The sequence below is a fragment of the Trichosurus vulpecula genome, chromosome 4, assembly GCF_011100635.1.
Source record: "Trichosurus vulpecula isolate mTriVul1 chromosome 4, mTriVul1.pri, whole genome shotgun sequence".
Classification (NCBI taxonomy): domain Eukaryota; kingdom Metazoa; phylum Chordata; class Mammalia; order Diprotodontia; family Phalangeridae; genus Trichosurus; species Trichosurus vulpecula.
The window spans coordinates 359,346,518-359,367,050 of record NC_050576.1 but is presented as its reverse complement, the minus strand read 5'-3'; positions in this window follow the sequence as shown (position 1 = coordinate 359,367,050).

Sequence of the window (20,533 nt, the reverse complement as noted above, 5' to 3'; positions counted from 1 at the left end):
GAATTCATAGAAGAGCTTAAAAAAGACTAAAAATCAAATGAGAGAGATTGAGGAAAAACTAAAAATAAATAAATAAGAGCAATCCAAGAAAAGCAAGAAGATTATGAAAAGAAAGTCAATCAGAAAAGCAGATCAAGAATCTTAAGGAAGAAAATGACTCTTTGAAAATCAGAATTGGGCAAAGGGAAGGCAGAGACATCATAAAAGAACAAGAAATAATAAAACAAAATATAAAGAATAAAAAAAAGTGAGAATGTGAAACACCTCATAAGAAAAACAACTGATCTGGAAAACAGATCAAGAAGAGAAAATATAAGAATAATCAGACTACCTGAAAGCGATGTTCAAGAAAAAGAATCTTGATATACTAACACAAGAAATAATTAAGGAAAGTTGTTCTGAAGCACTGGAAAGAGAGGGGAAAGTAGAAACAAAAAAAATCTACCCTGAAAGTGATCTTATGTGGAAAACCCAAAGGTATATTATAGTCAAATTCTGAAACCCCCAGGTCAAGCATAGTATATTATGAACAACAAGAAAAAAAACAATTTAAATATGGTGGTGTCACAGAATCATGCAAGATCTAGTAGTGGCTGCACAAAAAGACTGTGGGGCTTGGAACACTGTATATTGAAGAATAAATAAACTTGGGTTTAGATGGAAAATATCATACCCAGAAAAGCTAAGCATCATCTTGAATAATAAAAAAGGACCTTAAATGAATTGTCACACTTTCATGACTTTGTAAAAAAAAAAGCAAAAACAAACCAAAAAAAAAAAAAACCCTGAATTCAATCACAGATTTTACATACAACAGCCAAGAGAAATATCAGGTACATACCAAAGACTAATTACAAGGGAGTCAGTAAGGACAGATGTTTACCTTTTATGTATGTAAAATGTATGTCTAAGATTGTTCTTAGTAATTGGGTAGTTAATAAGAAAGATTGGGGTAGACCTGAGTATAGTACGATTTTAAAAAGTGAAACCATTTAAGAACAGCCAAAAAGAGTAATTAAATTAAAAAATAAACGAAGTGTGAAAGGAAGAACTGACACAGAGGAATTAAATGGCGGAAGAGGGCTGTTAATGTTGGAAAACTACTTTCCTCAGGAATGGGATTCAAGAGGGAACAATACATATGTGTGTGTGTGTGTGTGTGTGTGTATACATATATATGTATATACATATATATATATATACATATGTATATGTGTGTGCATAAAAGTCTTGTAAACTTAGAATGAAAAAATTGCCAAGGGGATAGGGAGTGGGGAGAGGGTAAGGGAATGATTTCTAGTGCAGAGGATGAGAGAATAGGTCAAAGCAGGGTATAGAGGGTGTTTAGATTTATGAGAATGAGAGGATAAGGAAGGTATCCTTGGATGGGGGGTAAGTTAGGTAATTGGAGGGCAAGGTAGCCGGTAGAAGTAGAGGACTTAGGAGGCATGGGAAATAAGAAATATGCACAAATATAAAAACAAAAATCAGAAGTAGAATTTGTTAGTAAAAAAAAAAAATGATGTGCAGGAAGATTTCAGAAAAACCTGGAAAGACTTACATGAACTGATGCGGAGTGAAGTGAACAGAACCAGGAGAACATAATACGAAGTAACAGCAACATTGTGCGATGACCACCTTTAATAGACTTAAGTCTTCTCAGCAATGTAATAACTTAAGACAATTTCAAAAGACTCTTGATGGAAAATGCTATCTACATCCGGAGAAAGAACTATGGAGTCTGAATGCAGATCGAAGCATACTATTTTCTCTTTTTCTGTTGTTTTATTGTTGTTTTCTTGTGGTTTTTCCTTTTTGTTATGATTCTTCTTTACAACATGACTAATGTGGAGATATGTTTAATATGATTTTGCATATATAGGCTATATCAGATTGCATGCTGTCTTGGGGAAGGGTGTGGGAAGGGAGGGGTAAAATTTAGAACTTGAAATCTTATAAAAGTGAATGTTGGAAACCAGAAAGAAAGAATGTAAGAAAGAAAGAAAGAAAGAAAAAAAGGAAGAAATGAAGGAAGGAAAGAAAGAAAGAAAGAGAAAAGAAAAAGAAATAATAATTTCTCAAGTTTTCCTCTTCATTTTCCCTGTGGAAACATAGCCCATATGAACTAGAGGGTTTCTCTGCTTATCCTTTGCTCTAAACTGCACAGAAAATCATCATGTTCCCTTTCCTTATGGAGCTTTCATTTAGCTATATTATCTTTGAATTTGACAGACAAAGATATATCTGAGCCTTACATTTATTAAAATGTATATCCATTATAATGCCAATGAATGAAGGGGATTATTTTTTCCTAGCTCTAAAGCCCAATTCAAATAAGCTATTACTGATCACAATGGTAACTAATGGTAGAAGGAAGAGGACATTAGAAGTTATACCAATAGATTACTCTCTCTTATAACCCAATCAAGTACAAAACCCAATTTACTGGGACAAAAGTATTTTCTATAGAACAAAATGTGTCATGCACAATAACTAATTAAAACACACCATGCTGAACTAATTAAAACTGTGCACTAGAGAAAAATATATCTCAGATAAACACATGCCATAAAATTTAAGCACTAAATCAAAAGAAGGAAAATGAAGCTTCTTCCAACAAAAACAATATGCTTAACATTCTGTATAATAATTACCTGTATTCATGATTATTGAAAGTTATTCATTGTTTTATCCTAATAATAAATTAATACATTTCCTTGAGTAATACATTTCCCCAAAATGTAAATTTTTCAGAATAGAAGTAATTTCATTAAAACTTAGATTATAGTTATTTTTATTTTTTCAATTTATTACCATCTAGAAATAAGAGATGAAAGTATTCATTACATTTTAGAACAGAGAATATTCACATAAGGGTATGAACTTTGGATGAAAACATAACTAAAGAAAAATGTGCATAGAAAGCTTTTGTGAAAGATGTCTTATTGGGCAGAAACTAGATGGCGCAGTAGAAGCAGTGACCTGACTGAGATCTCCCCACAAACCCCTTGAAATACCTATAAAAATTAAGGGGTAGCTAGTTGGCCGAGTGAGTAGAGCACCTGCCCTGGAGTCAGTAGAACCTGATTTTAAATCTAGCCTCAGACACCTGACACACTTCCTAGCTGTGTGACCTTGGGCAAGTCACTTAACTCCAATTGCCTTCCCTTTTCTCCTCCCCGCCCCCAAAATGACTCTAAACAAATTCTAGAGCAGCAGAAACCACAAAATGACAGAATGAAGCAGATTTTCAGCACAAGACAATCTGGAAGTCTGAAAGGAAGGTTCTATTGCACCATGCTCAGAACAGAGCCCAGCCCAGGCTGGGCTGAACCAGCACAGATGGGACTGAAGCAGTACTCAGTGCACTGAATCACTGGCAGCTGCAGCAGTATCCAGACTTAACCCACAAATGACAAAAACAGCTTCAAAGGTCAGTGGGAAAGCTCTCTCAGCTGAGTGAGAGAAGAGCATGGTCTGGCCACAGCACTAGCTCCAGCCCCAGGGCAGTACCAGCCACTGCTACAGAGGCAGATGCTTCTGGAGCCCTTGGCCTACAGACTGGGAGAACTGAGCCAGCTGATCTGGGTTGCAGTCCTGGGTGGTGGTCCTGTGGTGAAGAGGAGCACTGGTGTGGCAGGGCTGTGACAGCTGTGGAGAGGTAACCCTCTTCACAATTCTAGGGCAGAAAAGATTGCTTGTTGTTGCTCACAGACCAGAGCACAGAGCAGGAGAGGAGGAAACACCTCTCTTTTGACCATACCACTTTGGAGGAACTGGGAATTTACAGGTCTCTAGAGAGATCTCTGAAAACAGCTGCACAAAACCCCTGAAACTTGGGACAATACACTTTCTACTTAACAAAGAGCTCAAAAGTCAAATAATTGGCTGGGAAAATGAGCAAATGGGAAAAAAAGAACAAGACTATAGAAAGTTACTTTCTTGGTGAAAAGATGTTTTCTTACCCATTTAGTGATGAGGAAGATCAAGGCATGCAGAGGAAAACAACAAAGTCAAGGCTCCTATATCCAAAGCTTCCAAGAAAAATATGAAATGGCCATGGAAGATGTCTGAAAGCATTTTAAAAATCAAGTAAGAGAAGTAGAGGAAAACTTGGGAAAAGAAATGAGGGTGATGCCAGAAAATCATGAAAAATGGGTCAATAGTTTACTAAAGGACACCCCTCCAAAAATGCTGAAATATCACCTTTAAAAATAGACTCACCCAAATGGCAACAGAGGCCCAAAAAGCCAATGTTGAGAGGAATGCCTTGAAAAACAGAGTTGGCAAAATGCAAAAAAGAGGTTCAAAGGCTAACGGAAGAAAATAATTCCTTAAAAATTAGAATGGAGCAAATGTAAGCTTTATGAGAAATCTAGACATTATCAAACAAAGCCAAAAGAATGAGAAAATAGAAGACAATGTGAAATATCTCATTGGAAAAAAAAACTGACCTGGAAAATAGATTCAGGAGAGAGAATCTTAAAATTATTGATCAAAAAAGAAACTAGCTATCATTTTTCTTTATTTTTATTTTTATTTATTTTTTATTTTTAGTTTACAACACACGGTTCTACATAATTTGAGTTCCAGATTTTCTCCCCTCCCTCCCCCTTCCCTCCCCAATACGGCATGGAATCTCATATAACTACCACGTATAACTTCACATTAAATTAATTTATACACTAGTCAAGTTGCAGAGAAGAATTATGACCAATGGAATGAATCATGAGAAAGAAGAAACAGAAACAAACAAAAAAAAAAACCCAAAAACAAAAACAAAAAAGAAGAAAGAAAGGCAAGCATGAAGTGTGCCTCAATCTGCATTCATACTTCATAGTTCTTTCTCTGGATGTAGATAGCATTTTCCATCGTGAGTACTTTGGAGTTGTCCTTGCACCTGGTGTTGCTGAGAAGAGCGAACTCTGTCAGGGTTGGTCCTCACGGAATCCATATATCTGTGGTTGTGTACAATGTTCTCCTGGCTCTGTTCCATTCACTCAGCATTATGTTGTGTAGGTTTTTCCAGGTTGTTATGAAGTCCGTATCATCCCCATTTCTTATGGCACAATAGTATTCCATTACCTTCATATACCACAGCTTGTTCAGCCATTCCGCAATTGATCAGCATCCCTTTGATTTTCAATTCTTGGCTACCACAAAAAGAGCCACTATAAATATTTTTGTACATATGGGTCCCTTTCCCTCTTGTGTGATTTCTTTGGGATACAACCCTAGAAGTGATATTGCTGGGTCAAAGAGTATGAACATTCCTGTGGCCCTTTGGGCATAGTTCCAAATTACTCTCCAAAATTGCTGGATCATCTCACAACTCCACCAGCAATGTAGCAATGTTCCAATTTTCCCACATCCTCTCCAGCATTTATCATCCTCCTGTTTTGTTATTTTAGACAATCTGACAGGAGAGATGTGGTATCTAAGAGTTGTTTTGATTTGCATTTCTCTAATCAGTAGTGATCCAGAGCATTTTTTCATATGCCTATGGATACCATTAATTTCTTCCCCTGAAAACTGCCTGTCCATATCCTTTGACCATTTCTCAATTGGGGAATGGCTCGTATTCCTATATATTTGGCTCAGTTCCCTGTATATTTTAGAAATGAGGCCTTTATCAGAGATACTAGTTGTAAAGATTTTCTCCCAATTTTCTGCTACCCTCCTAATTTTTGTTGCATTGGCTTTTTTTGTACAAAAACATTTCAATTTAACATAATCAAAATTATCCATTTTGCATTTTGTAATGCTCTCTATCTCTTGTTGGGTCATGAATTCTTTTCTTTTCCATAAATCTGATAAGTAAACTATTCCTTGCTATCCCAAATTACTTATAGTATCAGCCTTTACTCCTAAATCATGAACTCATTTTGACTTTATTTTGGTATATGGTATAAGATATTGGTCTATGCCCAGTTTCTGCCCTACCATTTTCCAATTTTCCCAGCAGTTTTTGTGAAATAGTGAATTCTTAGCCCAGAAGCTGGCCTCTTCGGGTTTATCAAAGAGTAGATTGCTATAGTTGTTGACTTTTCCATCTTGTATTCCTATCCTATTCCACTGATCCACACCTCTGTTTCTTAGCCAGTACCAGGTAGTTTTGATGACTGCTGCTCTGTAGTACAGTTTAATATCTGGTATGGCTAGGCCACTTTCTCTAGCATTTCTTTTCATTAATACCCTAGATATTCTAGACCTCTTGTTTTTACAGATGAATTTTGTTATTATTTTGTCCAGCTCAGTAAAATAATTTTTTGGTAGTTCAATTGGTATGGCACTGAATAGATAGATTCATTTAGATAAAATTGTCATTTTTATTATATTAGTACGGCCTAGGTGTGAGCAACTGATATTTTTCCATTTATTTAGATCTGACTTTATTCATGTGAAAAGTGTTTCATAGTTATCTTCATATAGGCCCTGGGTTTGTCTTGGCAAGTAGACTCCCAAATATTTTATAGTGTCTACAGTAACTTTGAATGAAATTTCTCTTTTTATCTCTTGCTGTTGGGCTTTGTCAGTAATGTATAGGAATGCTGAGGATTTATGTGAGTTTATTTTATATCCTGCAACTTTGCTAAAGTTGTTTATTATTTCAAGTAGTTTTTTACTTGATTCTCTAGGATTCTCTAAATAAATCATCATATTATCTGCAAAAAGTGATAATTTAGTTTCTTCTTTTCCTATTCTAATTCCTTCAATTTCTTTTTCTTCTCTTATTGCTACAGCTAACGTTTCTAGTACCAAAGTGAATAGTAGGGGTGATAATAGACATCCTTGTTTCACCCCAGATCTTATTGGGAATGCATCTAGCTTATCCCCATTACAAATAATGCTTGTTGATGGTTTTAGGTAGATGCTATTTATACTTTTAAGGAAGGTTCCTTTTATTCCTATGCTTTCTAGTGTTTTTAGTAGGAATGGGTGTTGTATTTTGTCAAAGGCTTTTTCTGCATCTGTTGAGATGATCATATGGTTTCTGTAAGTTTGGTTGTTGATATGGTCAATTATGCTAATAGTTTTCCTAATATTGAACCATCCTTGCATTCCTGGAATAAATCCTACCTGGTCATAGTGTATTATCCTCATGATAAGTTGCTGCAGTCTTGTTGCTAATATTTTATTTAAAATTTTTGCATCAATATTCATTAGAGAAATTGGCCTATAATTTTCTTTCTCTGTTTTGAGTCTACCTGGTTTGGGTATTAGTACCATATTTGTGTCATAAAAAGAATTTGGTAGGACTCCTTCTTCACCTATTTCCCCAAATAGTCTGCAAAGTATTGGAATTAGTTGTTCTTTAAATGTTTGATAGAATTCACATGTAAAACCATCTGGCCCTGGAGATTTTTTCCTAGGGAGTTCATTGATGGCCTGCTCAATTTCATTTTCTGAGATGGGGTTATTTAGAAATTTTACTTCCTTTTCTGTTAACCTGGGCAGTTTATGTTTTTGTAGATATTCATCCATATCTCTAAGGTTGTCAAATTTATGGGCATACAATTGGGCAAAATAATTCCTAATTATTGTTTTGATTTCCTCTTCATTAGTGGGAACTCACCCTTTTCATTTTTGATACTGGTAATTTGATTTTCTTCTTTCTTTTTTTTTAATCAAATTGACGAAAGGTTTATCAATTTTATTGGTTTTTTCATAAAACCAGCTGTTTGTTTTATTTATTAATTCAATAGTTTTCTTGGTTTCAATTTTATTAATCTTTCCTTTGATTTTCATTATTTCTAATTTGGTATTTAATTGGGGATTTTCAATTTGCTCTTGTTCTAGCTTTTTCAGCTGTATGCCCAGATCATTGATCTCCTTTTTCTCTAATTTATTCATGTAAGCATTTAGGGATATAAAACTTCCCCTAAGAACTGCTTTTGCTGCATCCCATAAGTTTTGGTATGTTGTTTCATTATTGTCATTCTCTTGAATGAAGTTATTAATTGTTTCTCTGATTTGTTCTTTGGCCCACTCTTTCTTTAGAATTAGATTATTTAGTTTCCAATTAATTTTTAGCTAATTTTTCCATGGTTGTTTGTTACAAATAATTCTTATTGCATCGTGATCTGAAAAGCGTGCTTTGACTACTTCTGCCTTTCTGCACTGGATTGTGAGGTTTTTATGCCCTAGTACATGGTCAATTTTTGAGTATGTGCCATATACTGCTGAGAAGAAAGTATATTCCTTTTTATCCCCATTCAGTTTTCTCCAGAGGTCTATCATATCTGCCTTTTCTAAAATTCTGTTTACCTTCTTAACTTCTTTCTTATTTATTTTGAGGTTAGATATATCAAGTTCAGAAAGGGGGAGGTTGAGGTCTCCCAATATTATGGTTTTGCTGTCTATTTCTTCCTGTAACTCCCTTAACCTCTCCTCTAAGAATTTGTATGCCTTACCACTTGGTGCATATATGTTCAACAATGATATTGCTTCAGTGTTTATGGTGCCTTTTAGCAGGATATAATGTCCTTCCTTATCTCTTTTAATTAAATCTATCTTTACTTTTGCTTTGTCTGAGATTAGGATTGCTATACCAGCTTTTTTTACTTTAGCTGAGGCGCAATATATTTTACTCCAGCCTTTTACCTTTACCCTGTGTGTATCCCCCTGTTGCAAATGTGTTTCTTGTAAATAGCATATTGTAGGATTATGGTTTTTAATCCATTCTGCTATCCACTTCTGTTTTATGAGAGAGTTCATCCCATTCACGTTCAGAGTTATGATTTCTATCTGTGTCTTTTTCTCCATCCGAATTCCCCCTGTTTATGCTTTTATTTCTACCTTTCCCCTTCTCCTCCTCAACAAAATTTTGCTTTTGACCGCTGCCTTCCTCAGTTTTCCCTCCCTTTTTATTCCCCTCCCTTATCTTACCGTTTCCCACTTGCTACTTCTCCCCTCCCTTCTGACCACACCCCTCCCTTTTTCCCCTCCCCTTCCCCTCCTACTTCCCGTAGGTCAAGTTACAGTTCTAAACTTATCAGGGTTTGTTATTCCCTTCTTGAACCAGATCAGATGACAGTGAAGCTGAAATACTACTCTTCTTCCTCCCTTCTTTCCCTCTACTATAATATGTTTTTGCGCCTCTTCATTTGGTGTAATTTACCCTTTTCTACTACCTCCTTACTTCTTCTCTCATAGCCCTCCCTTTACATCTCTTACTTATGTTTTTTATCTTTACATCAGTTAATTTATACAGGCATTCACAATCTATGTGTATCCCTTCAAATTTTCCTAATAGCTGTACCATTCTCAAGACTAACATATATATGTGTATATATAAAACACACATAAGATGATATAATCCCTCATAAAGATGCAACCACCTGCCCTTATTGGTTAATAAGGTTTGTGGGGGTTTGCCCCCCTGGTTACCTTTTTATGTCTCTCTTGAATTTTGTATTTAGAGATCAAATTTTCCATTGAGTTCTGGCCTTTTCATCAGGAAGGCCTGGAATTCCCTTATTTCATTGAATGTCCATCTCCTTGCCTGAAAAATTATGCTTAGTTTTGCTGGGTAGTTGATCCTTGGTTGTAGTCTCAGCTCCTTTGCCCTTTGGAATATCAGATTCCAGTTTCTCCTGTCTTTTATTGTGGAAGCTGAGAGATCCTGCGTGATCCTGACCATAGTGCCACGATATTTGAATTGCTTCATTTGTTTGATTGCAGTATTTTCTCCTTGAGTTTACAGTTCTGAAATTTGGCTATAATATTTCTTGGTGTTTTCAGTTTGGGATTTCTTTCAGGGGGTGATCAGTGAATTCTTTCAATGATTATTTTGCCCTCTGGTTCTAGGACCTCTGGGCAGTTGTCTTTGATAATTCCTTCGAAGATATTGTCAAGGTTTTTTTTTTCATCGAGGATTTCTGGTAGACCAATAACTCTTAAATTATCTTTCCTGGATCTATTTTCCAGGTCAGTTGTTTTCCCAATCAGATATTTCACATTTTTTTCTATTTTTTTGTTCTTTACATTTTGTTTTACTACTTCTTGGTGCCTTATAGATTCATTAGCTTCCACTTGCTCAACTCTAATTTTTAACAAGTTAGTGTTTTCATTTTGCTTTTGAGTCTCCTTTTCCAATTGGTTAACTTTGCCTCTCAGGGTGTCATTCTCTCTCTCTAGATTCTGAATCTCCATAGCCATTTTGCCAATCTTTTTTTTTTCCATATTTTCATTTAGCTCCCTAATTTAGTTTTTAAATCCTCCTTTAGCTCTTCCAGCAGTGCTTTTTGGGCTGGAGACCAGTTCACATTACCTTTTGAGATATCAGATGTATCTTCAGTGTCATTGCTGTCCTCTTCCATATTGGTGTTTTTATCCTGCCTGTGTCCATCAAAAGAATCTATTGTCCTTGGGTTTTTTTGTGTTTTTCTTCATGTTGGTTTGCCTTTTCCTGGTTTTACAACAAATTTCTGCTTTTGGGGCTCAGAGCTCTCTGTCCCAGCTTTCTTATTCTGGGGATTGTGAGTCTAGAATTATAGCCTTCAGTTTCCTGAGGTGTGGGGGAGGGGTCTGGCTCCCTGGCATCTCACTCCTTATGGGTGCTCTCCAGCACTGTTGCCCTTCAGCAATGGTCTCAGCTGTTTGTTGTTTGAGCTGATGTCTGGCACTTGCCCTGAGGGAGCAAGATTACATCTGGGCTCCTGTTGTTGACCCCTGCCAGCTCTGCCCCGCTGGGACTAATGAACTTCTACTATTTGACCACTGAAGCCCCATTTCTTTCTCCTCTGTTCCAGCGTTCTTTTTTTTTCTTTTTTCCCGAGGAATTCTCTGGGTGAGGGGGGGAGGGATTAGAGCCATTTACCTGGCCATTATGTCTCCTGGAAGTTCAAGACGCCGCATTTCTTTCCTTTGGGCTGCAAGCCTCAGGAGCTGGCCAGTGGCGTTGCGCTGCCTCTCGTCACCTCCACAGACTGCTGTTCTGTGTTGGGAGGCCTGGGGATCTCCACCGGTTTTGGGCGCCCAGCTTTCTCCCAGCCTGTCTCCCACATGGATTTTCCAGCCAGACGCTTCTGCTTTGGTCTGGAGCAGCTCTGCACACAGAGAACTCTCCGAGCCTACAGATTCGTGCCTTCGGCCTTTCAGACTCTCCTGGCTTGGAAATTTGCCCCACACAGACTGCTCGCAGTTTCTAACTCTCTGAAATCTGCTCAAATTCACTTTTTTATAGGAATCTGACAGACCTTGTGAGAGAGCTCTGTAAGATGCTGTTTTCATGCGGCCATCTTGGTTCTGCCCCTACCCATCATTTTTCAAGAAATTATCAGAAAAACTGCCCTGATATTCTCGAACAAGAGGGTGGAATAGAAATGGAAAGAATCTACCGATCACCCACTGAAAGAGATCCCAAAAGGAAAACTCCTAGGAATATTGTAGCCAAATTCCAGAGTTCCCAGGTCAAGGAGAAAGTATTGCGAATAGGCAGAAAGAAACAATTCGAGTATTGTGGAAACACAATCAGGATAACGCAAGATTTAGCAGCTTCCACACTAAGGAATCAGAAGGCTTGGAATATGATATCCCAGAGGTTAAAAGAGGTGGGATTAAAACCAAGAATCATCTACCCAGCAAAACTGAGTATAATATTTCAGGAGGAAAAAAGGAATGTCAATGAAATAGAGGACTTTCCAAGCATTCTTAATGAAAATACCAGAGCTGAACAGAAAATTTAGACTTTCAAATACAAGAATCAGGAGAGTCATGTAATTTGAAATAGGAAAGATAAGCCAGAAGGAACTTATTAAAGTTGACCTGTTTACATCCCTCCATGGAAAGATAATATTTGTAACTCAAGAGACCTTTTTCAATATTAGGGTAGTTAGAGGGAATATGTGAGTATGTGAGTGTGTGTGTGTGTGTGTGTGTGTGTGTGTGTATAGATATAGGGCACAGCATGGGCTGAATATGAAGGGATGATACCAAAAAATGAAGTGTTAAGAGAAATGTACTGGGAAAAAGAGAAAGGGAAAGGTAGAGTACAATAAATCTTTTGACATACAAGAGGCAAGAAAAAGCTTTTACAATGGAAGCGAAGATGAGGGAGATGACAGGGAATAAGTGAGCCTTATTCTCATTGGATTTGGCTTAATGAGGCAGTAACATACACACTAAATTGGGTTTGGAAATCAATCTTACCCTACAGGAAAATTGGGGGTTGGGGAGAAGGGGATAAAAGAGGGGAGATAATAGAAAGGACAGCACATTGGAGCAAGGGGCAATCAGAAGCAAACATTTTTGTGGAGGGACAGGTCAAAGAAGAGAATAGACTAAATGGAGGGTGGAACAGGATAGAGGAACAGGATAGTTAGTCTTTCACAGCCTGACTGTTATGGAAGTCTTTTGAATCACTACAAATTTTTAACCTATATAAACCTGCTTGCTTTCTCATTGAGGGTGGGAGGGGAGGGAGGAAGGGAGAGAATGTGAAACTCAAGGCTTTAAAAATGAATGTTAAAATTGTTTTTACATGCAACTGAGAAATAAGACATACAGGCAATGGTGTAGAGAAATCTATCTTACCCTACAGGAAAACAGAAGGGAAAGGGATAAGAGAAAGGGATGGGGGATAGTAGAGAGGAGGAGAGATTAGAGGAAGAGGTAATCAAAATGCACACTGTCCTGGGGTGGGGGAGGGGAAACATGGTGAAAAGATTTGGAATTCAGAATCTAATGGAAGTGAATGTTGAAAACTGAAAATAAATAAACATATTTTAAAAAGATGTCTTATTGAAACTAGTAGAGATAATTTTCCTATATAATGTAAAATCTCTGCTTACAAAATAAAAATTATTGTGTCTCAATGTCTACCATCATTATTCTCTTCCTTTGTGTGAAATCCTTTCATTAAATCATAGCTTAAAAATTCAAGCAGATCTTAGAGTCCATACAATCATAATCATTCTCTATGTTATCTCTCATAAATTATCACCTGGTCTTCACTTGAGCAACTCTAAAATACAGATAAATCACTATTTCTTTTTTTTTAATTTTTTTTAATAATTTATTTATTTAACATATTTGGTTTTCAGCATTGATTTTCACAACAGTTTGAATTACAAATTTTCTCCCCATTTCTACCCTCCCCCCCACTCCAAGATGGCATATATTCTGGTTGCCCTGTTCCCCAGTCAGCCCTCCCCTCTATCACCCCCCTCCCCTCTCATCCCCTTTTCCATTCCTTTCTTGTAGGGCAAGATAAATTTCTACGCCCCATTGCCTGTGTATCTTATTTTTTTAGTTGCATGCAAAAATTTTTTTTTTGTTTTTGAACATCTGTTTTTAAAACTTTGAGTTCCAAATTCTCTCCCCTCTTCCCTTCCCACCCACCCTCCCTAAGAAGTCGAGCACTTCAACCTAGGCCACGCATGTATCATTATGTATAACCCTTCCACAATACTCATTTTGTGAAAGGCTAACTACATTTTGCTCCTTCCCAACCCATCCCGCTTTATTGAATTTTCTCCCTTGACCCTGTCCCCTTTCCAAAGTGTTTGTTTTGATTACCTCCACCCCTATCTGCCCTCCCCTCCATCATCCCCCCCTTTTTATTTTTTTTTTATCTTCCTCCCTCTTCTTCCCTGTGGGGTAAGATACCCAACTGAGTATGTATGGTATTCCCGCCTCAGGCTGAATCTGATGAGAGCAAGGTTCACTCATTCCCCCCTCACCTGCCCTCTCCCCTCCTCCCACAGAACTGCTTCCTCTTGCCACCTTTATGTGAGATAATCCACCCCATTCTATCTCTCCCTATCTCCCTCTCTCAGTATGTTGCTCTCTCATCCCTTAATTTGATTTTATTTCTTTTAGATATCTTCCCTTCATCTTCAACTCACCCTGTGTCTGTTCTCTCTCTTTTACATATATATGTGTATATATATATATATATATATATATATATATATGTATATACATATATAAAAGCACACATATATATATACCTACATACACATGCATACATATACACATAGATACATACATACACATTCACTTATATATATACATAAACATATATATATATATATATATATATATATATATATATATATATATATATATATATATGCATATTCCCTTCAACTACCCTAATACTGAGGTCTCATGAATCATACACATCATCTTTCCATGTAGGAATGTAAACAAAACAGTTCAACTTTAGTAAGTCCCTTGCAATTTCCGTTTCTTGATTACCTTTTCATGCTTCTCTTGATTCTTGTTTTGGAAAGTCAAATTTTCTATTCAGTTCTGGTCTTTTCACTGAGAAAGCTTGAAAGTCCTCTATTTTGTTGAAAATCCATATTTTGCCTTGGAACATGATACTCAGTTTTGCTGGGTAGGTGATTCTAGGTTTTAATCCTAGCTCCATTGACCTCCGGAATATCGCATTCCAAGCCCTTCGATCTCTTAATGTAGAAGCTGCCAGATCTTGGGTTATTCTGATTGGGTTTCCACAATACTCAAATTGTTTCTTTCTGGTTGCTTGCAGTATTTTCTCCTTGATCTGGGAGCTCTGGAATTTGGCGACAGTATTCCTAGGAGATTTCTTTTTGGGACCTATTTGAGGAGGTGATCGATGGATTCTTTCAATTTCTATTTTGCCCTGTGGCTCTAGAATATCAGGGCAGTTCTCCTTGATAATTTCTTGAAAGATGGTATCTAGGCTCTTTTTTTGATCATGGCTTTCAGGTAGTCCAATCATTTTTAAATTCTCTCTCCTGGATCTATTTTCTAGGTCAGTGGTTTTTCCAAGGAGGTATTTCACATTGTTTTCCATTTTTTCATTCCTTTGGTTCTGTTTTATAATATCCTGATTTCTCATAAAGTCACTAGCTTCCACTTGCTCCAATCTAATTTTTAAAGTAGTATTTTCTTCAGTGGTCTTTTGGACCTCCTTTTCCATTTGGCTAATTCTGCCTTTCAAGGCATTCTTCTCCTCATTGGCTTTTTGGAGCTCTTTTGCCATTTGAGTTAGTCTGTTTTTTAAGGTGTTGTTTTCTTTAGTGTATTTTTCAGTATTTTTTGGGGTCTCCTTTAGCAAGTCATTGACATGTTTTTCATGGTTTTCTCGCATCCTTCTCATTTCTCTTCCCAATTTTTCCTCTACTTCTCTAACTTGCTTTTCCAACTCCTTTTTGAGCTCTTCCATGGCCTGGGACCAGTTCCTGTTTTTCTTGGAGGTTTCTGTTGTAGGCTCTTTGACTTTATTAATTTCTTCTGTCTGTATGTTTTGGTCTTCTTTGTCAGCAAAGAAAGAATGCAAAGTCTGAGACTGAATCTCGGTGCGTTTTCGCTGCCTGGCCATATTCCCAGCCAACTAACTTGACCCTTGAGTTTTTCAGTGGGGTACGACTGCTTGTAGATTACAGAGTTCTATGTTCCACGTTTGGGGGGGAGTTGCCAGCTCTGCCACACCAGCACTGCTCCTTCCCCAGCCCTCAACCAGAACTGGGCTTAGATCTTCGGCAAGCTGTGCACCCCTGCTCTGATCCGCCACTTAATTCCTCCCACCAGGTGGGCCTGGAGCAGGAAGTAACAACAGCTGTAGCTGCCCCACCTCCGCTGCCCCCGGGGCTGGAAGCTGAAGCGGGAACTCCTTCTACTCCTGCAGATTTTCCCACTAACCTTCTCCACAGTCTTTGGTGTTTGTGGGTTGAGAAGTCTCGTAACTGCCGCAGCTCACTGAATCAGGGCGCTAGAGCCCCCTCCGCCCGGCTTCTGGTCTGGATGGTCCAGGCCGCTCAGGCTGGGCTCTGCTCCACTCTGTTCCCAGCTCCCAGCTCCAAGCTGAGCTCTGTGTAGGATAGACCTCACCCAGAGACCATCCTGGCTGTCCTGGGCTGTAGCTCTACTTCCCTCTGCTGTTTTGTGGGTTCAGCCATTCTATAATTGGTTCAGAGCCATTTTTTATAAGTTTTTGGAGGGTACAGAGGGTACAGAGCTCACATTATTTCCTGCTTACCAGCCGCCATCTTGGCTCCACCCCCCTAAATCACTATTTCTTGAGGCAAAACATTCATTTAAATAGCCCATCAGATTGTTAAGGATTTCTTTATATTGAACCTCCCCACTGTAACATCTACCCATTGGTTTTATTTCTTCCCTATGGACTTGTTATCCTTCTTCTATATGACAGACCTTAAATATATTGCCAAACCAGTCATTGTTCAAGTAAAAAGCAAGAGCTTTGAGGTCAAGAATAACTTGGTGATTTTTTTTTCCTCTGCATTTCCAGCATTTAGCAAAATATCTTCTTTAAAATAGATATTTCATATATTCCTTTAGGACTTAGTATCTACTATTTGTCTTATCTCCAGGCTCCAAATCTCCTATATCTTCAAAAATCGCTTATCATGTTAAGACATTATTTCAACATGATTGCCTTGAGCAGGAATTATTTAGATTCACCACATCCTGTAAAAAATACAGCCCATAAAATTAATACCCCTAATTATCAATTTTATTAATAACCATGGAACTATCACCTTCCTCAAATTTTACAATATATTTCTGCTAAAAGTCCTAAAATCATATTAATTTTCTTTCATTCTTCCTTTCTTTCTTCCTTTCGTATCTGATGATATCCTTTCTACCACATGTTTTACACAATACTTTGTCACTAATACATTAAGGCCTAGGATCATTTCCATATTACATTGTAGCCCTGGAAAAGGAATTTGACATCAATTTTATGTTTATATCTAAAGAAAAAAATGAGGTGAGACCATGGTCCACTGGGTATACAATGCACTTTAAATGGGAAGCATATAAAATATAATAGGCAAGTATTATGCACAGATTGGCTAAAAATGACACACTTGCCAGGAAGATTATGCCAAGGGCAACTAGAAAGGAGTTGAACCTGGGCAACTGCTAAATAAGACAAAGGAGAAAAAATGAAGGAAGCAATGACCACTGTCTAAGTCCAGTAACAGAATGAGAGGAAGAGGTAAAGGGGTTGTCTACATTTAGGGAGTTGTATAAGTGCTGTTTTCACAATAAATCTTAAAAATGAAAGGGGAATGCCTGTATGTATATATGTGTTTACACAGATATATATATAACAGAAAGAAGATGGACAGTGAACAATGGAAACAATAAACTCCTGTACACCATTATGGGTGATATTTGCTATTTTATAGAATCTTGTTAGAACCAACAAGGAAAATTTTAAAGTTGTTCTTACTCTCTGGGAACATACATTAAGTTGTGAGTAGAACTGTACTATGGCTTACATCAAAAAATATTCAAGCTACAACATGTATTTTGGGAAGAGGAAAGCTCACCAGAGTGTAATTTTTTTCTTTTCCATATTATGTTGTATTTTTTCATTCCATCATAATGATAATGTGTTGTAGTGATATATGAAAGAACAGTAGATCTGGTGAAGGAAAAACTTGATTTTGAATCCTATACTTTCTATTTTCAGTACTCTTCATATCATTTAACAATTTTCTATTTTTTAAAATATTTATTTATTTCTTTATTTATTTAATATATTTAGTTTTTAGCATTGATTTTCACAAGAGTTTGAATTACAAATTTTCTCCCCATTTCTACCCTCCTGCCCACTCCAAGATGGCATATATTCTGGTTGCCCTGTTCCCCAGTCAGCCCTCCCTTCTGTCACCCCACTTCCCTCCAGTCCCTCTTTCCCTTCTTCTCTTGTAGGGCAAGATAAATTTCTACGCCCCATTGCCTGCATATCTTATTTCCTAGTTGCATGCAAAAACTTTTTTTTTTGTTTTTGAATGTCTGTTTTTAAAATTTTGAGTTCCAAATTCTCTCCCCTCTTCCCTCCCCACCCACCCTCCCTAAGAAGGCAAGCAATTCAACATAGGCCACATGTGAATCATTATGTAAAACCCTTCTACAATACTCATGTTGTGAAAGATTAACTATGTTTTGCCCCTTCCTAACCTATCCCCCTTTATTGAATTTTCTCCCTTGATGCTGTCCCTTTTAGAAAGTGCTTGTTTTTTATTATCTCCTCCCCCTGTTTGCCCTCTCTTCTATCATCCCCCCCTTTTTATCTCCTTCCCCCTTCTTTCCTGTGGGGTAAGATACCCAATTGAGTGTGTATGGTATTCCCTCCTCAGGTCAAATCCGATGACAGAAAGATTTACTCATTCTTCCTCACCTGCCCCCTCTTCCCTTCCTACAGAACTGCTTTTTCTTGCCACTTTTATGCGAGGTAATTTACTCTATTCTATGTCTCACTTTCTCCCTTTCTCAACATATTCCTCTCTTATCCCTTAATTTGATTTTATATTTTTAGATATCATCCCTTTATAATCGACTCACCCTGTGCCCTCTGTGTGTGTGTGTGTGTGTGTGTGTGTGTGTATACACACACACACACACATACACATAAATATATATATATATATATATATACCTGCATATATACATACATAGACACATACATATGTGTATACACACACACACACACATACACATAAATATATATATATATATATATACCTGCATATATACATACATAGACACATACATATGTGTATACACACACACACACACACACACATATATGCATATTCCTTTCGGCTACTATGATACTGAGGTCTCGTGAATCATACACATCATCTTTCCATGTAGGAATGTAAACAAAACAGTTCAACTTTAGTAAGTCCCTTATTTCTCTTTCTTGTTTACCTTTTCATGCTTCTCTCGATTATTATGTTTGAAAGTCAAATCTTTTATTCAGCTCTGGTCTTTTCACTGAGAAAGTTTGAAAGTCTTCTATATTATTGAAAATCCATATTTTTCCTCATAGCATGATACTCAGTTTTGCTGGGTAGGTGATTCTTGGTTTTAATCCTAGCTCCATTGACCTCCGGAATATCGTATTCCAAGCCCTTCGATCCCTTAATGTAGAAGCTGCTAGATCTTGTATTATCCTGATTGTTTTTCCACAATACTCAAATTGTTTCTTTCTGGCAGCCTGCATTATTTTCTCCTTGACCTGGGAGCTCTGGAATTTGGCAACAATATTCCTAGGAGATTTCTTTTTGGGATCTACTTGAGGAGGTGATCGATGGATTCTTTCAATTTCTCTTTTACCCTCTGGTTCCAGAATATCAGGGCAGTTCTTCTTGATAATTTCTTGAAAGATGATGTCTAGGCTCTTCTTCTGATCATTGCTTTCAGGTAGTCCAATAATTTTTAAATTCTCTCTCCTGGATCTGTTTTCCAGGTCAGTGGTTTTTCCCATGAGATATTTCACATTGTCTTCCATTTTTTCATTCCCTTGGTTCTGTTTTATAATATCTTGATTTCTCATAAAGCTTCTACTTGCTCCAATCTAATTTTTAAGGTAGTATTTTCTTCAGTGGTCTTTTGGACCTCCTCTTCCATTTGGCTAATTCTGCCTTTCAAAGCATTCTTCTCCTCATTGGCTTTTTGGAGCTCTTTTGCCATTTGAGTTAGTCTGTTTTTTAAGGTGTTGTTTTCTTCAGTGTATTTTTCAGTATTTTTTTGGGTCTCCTTTAGCAAGTCATTGACTTGTTTTTCATGGTTTTCTCGCATCCTTCTCATTTCTCTTCCCAATTTTTCCTCTACTTCTCTAACTTGCTTTCCCAACTCCTTTTTGAGCTCTTCCATGGCCTGGGACCAGTTCCTGTTTTTCTTGGAGGTTTCTGTTGTAGGCTCTTTGACTTCATTAATTTCTTCTGTCTGTATGTTTTGGTCTTCTTTGTCACCAAAGAAAGATTCCAAAGTCTGATACTGAATCTGAGTTTGTTTTTGCTGCCTGGCCATGTTCCCAGTCAACTTACTTGACCCTCAAATTTTTCAGCAGGGTATGACTGCTTTTAGAGTAAAGACTACTTTGTTCCAAGCTTGAGGGGATGTGCTGTTGATTTCAGAGCTATTTCTCTATGGCCAGCTCTGCCACACCAGCACTCCTTCCCCAAGAACTGCCAACTTGGACCTGATGCAAATCTTAAGCAGGCTCTGCACTGTGTGAAAGCAATTTAGGTTTGAAGATCAATCCCACCCATTAATAGGCCATGTGACCTGCTTACATCACAGGAAGCCTAAGTCACATGTGGTAGGAGGAGCTTGCTGGGAGGAGAAGGAAATTGTGTCACAGGAAATGCTGAGAGAGCAGATACTACATTTAGAGATGAGGGAAAAAGCGGACATGTGCTATGCTGTAAGTTTGCTTGTTAGTGACAAGGCCCCAGCAGGGGGTGGAAGGTTGTGGGACAGAGTGGTTCTCTGCTGTGATGTTATGGACTTATTTGTTAAGAGATCTGGTTATTTGATGTCTGAATAAATGATTTACTTCTCCTAGCTTCTATGTGGAGAGTCTTGTATATTTTGTGATACAGAACCACATAGGCATTTTGACAATTATCATCTATATTATGATTATTGCCTTGCTGATACAGCCTAGAGTCAGGAATATTGGTGTTCAAATCTGGCCTCATTCACTTACTAACTGTGTGGGCAAGTCATTTAACCTCTTTTTGCTTCAGAGTTATTGTGAAAAGAAAATGAT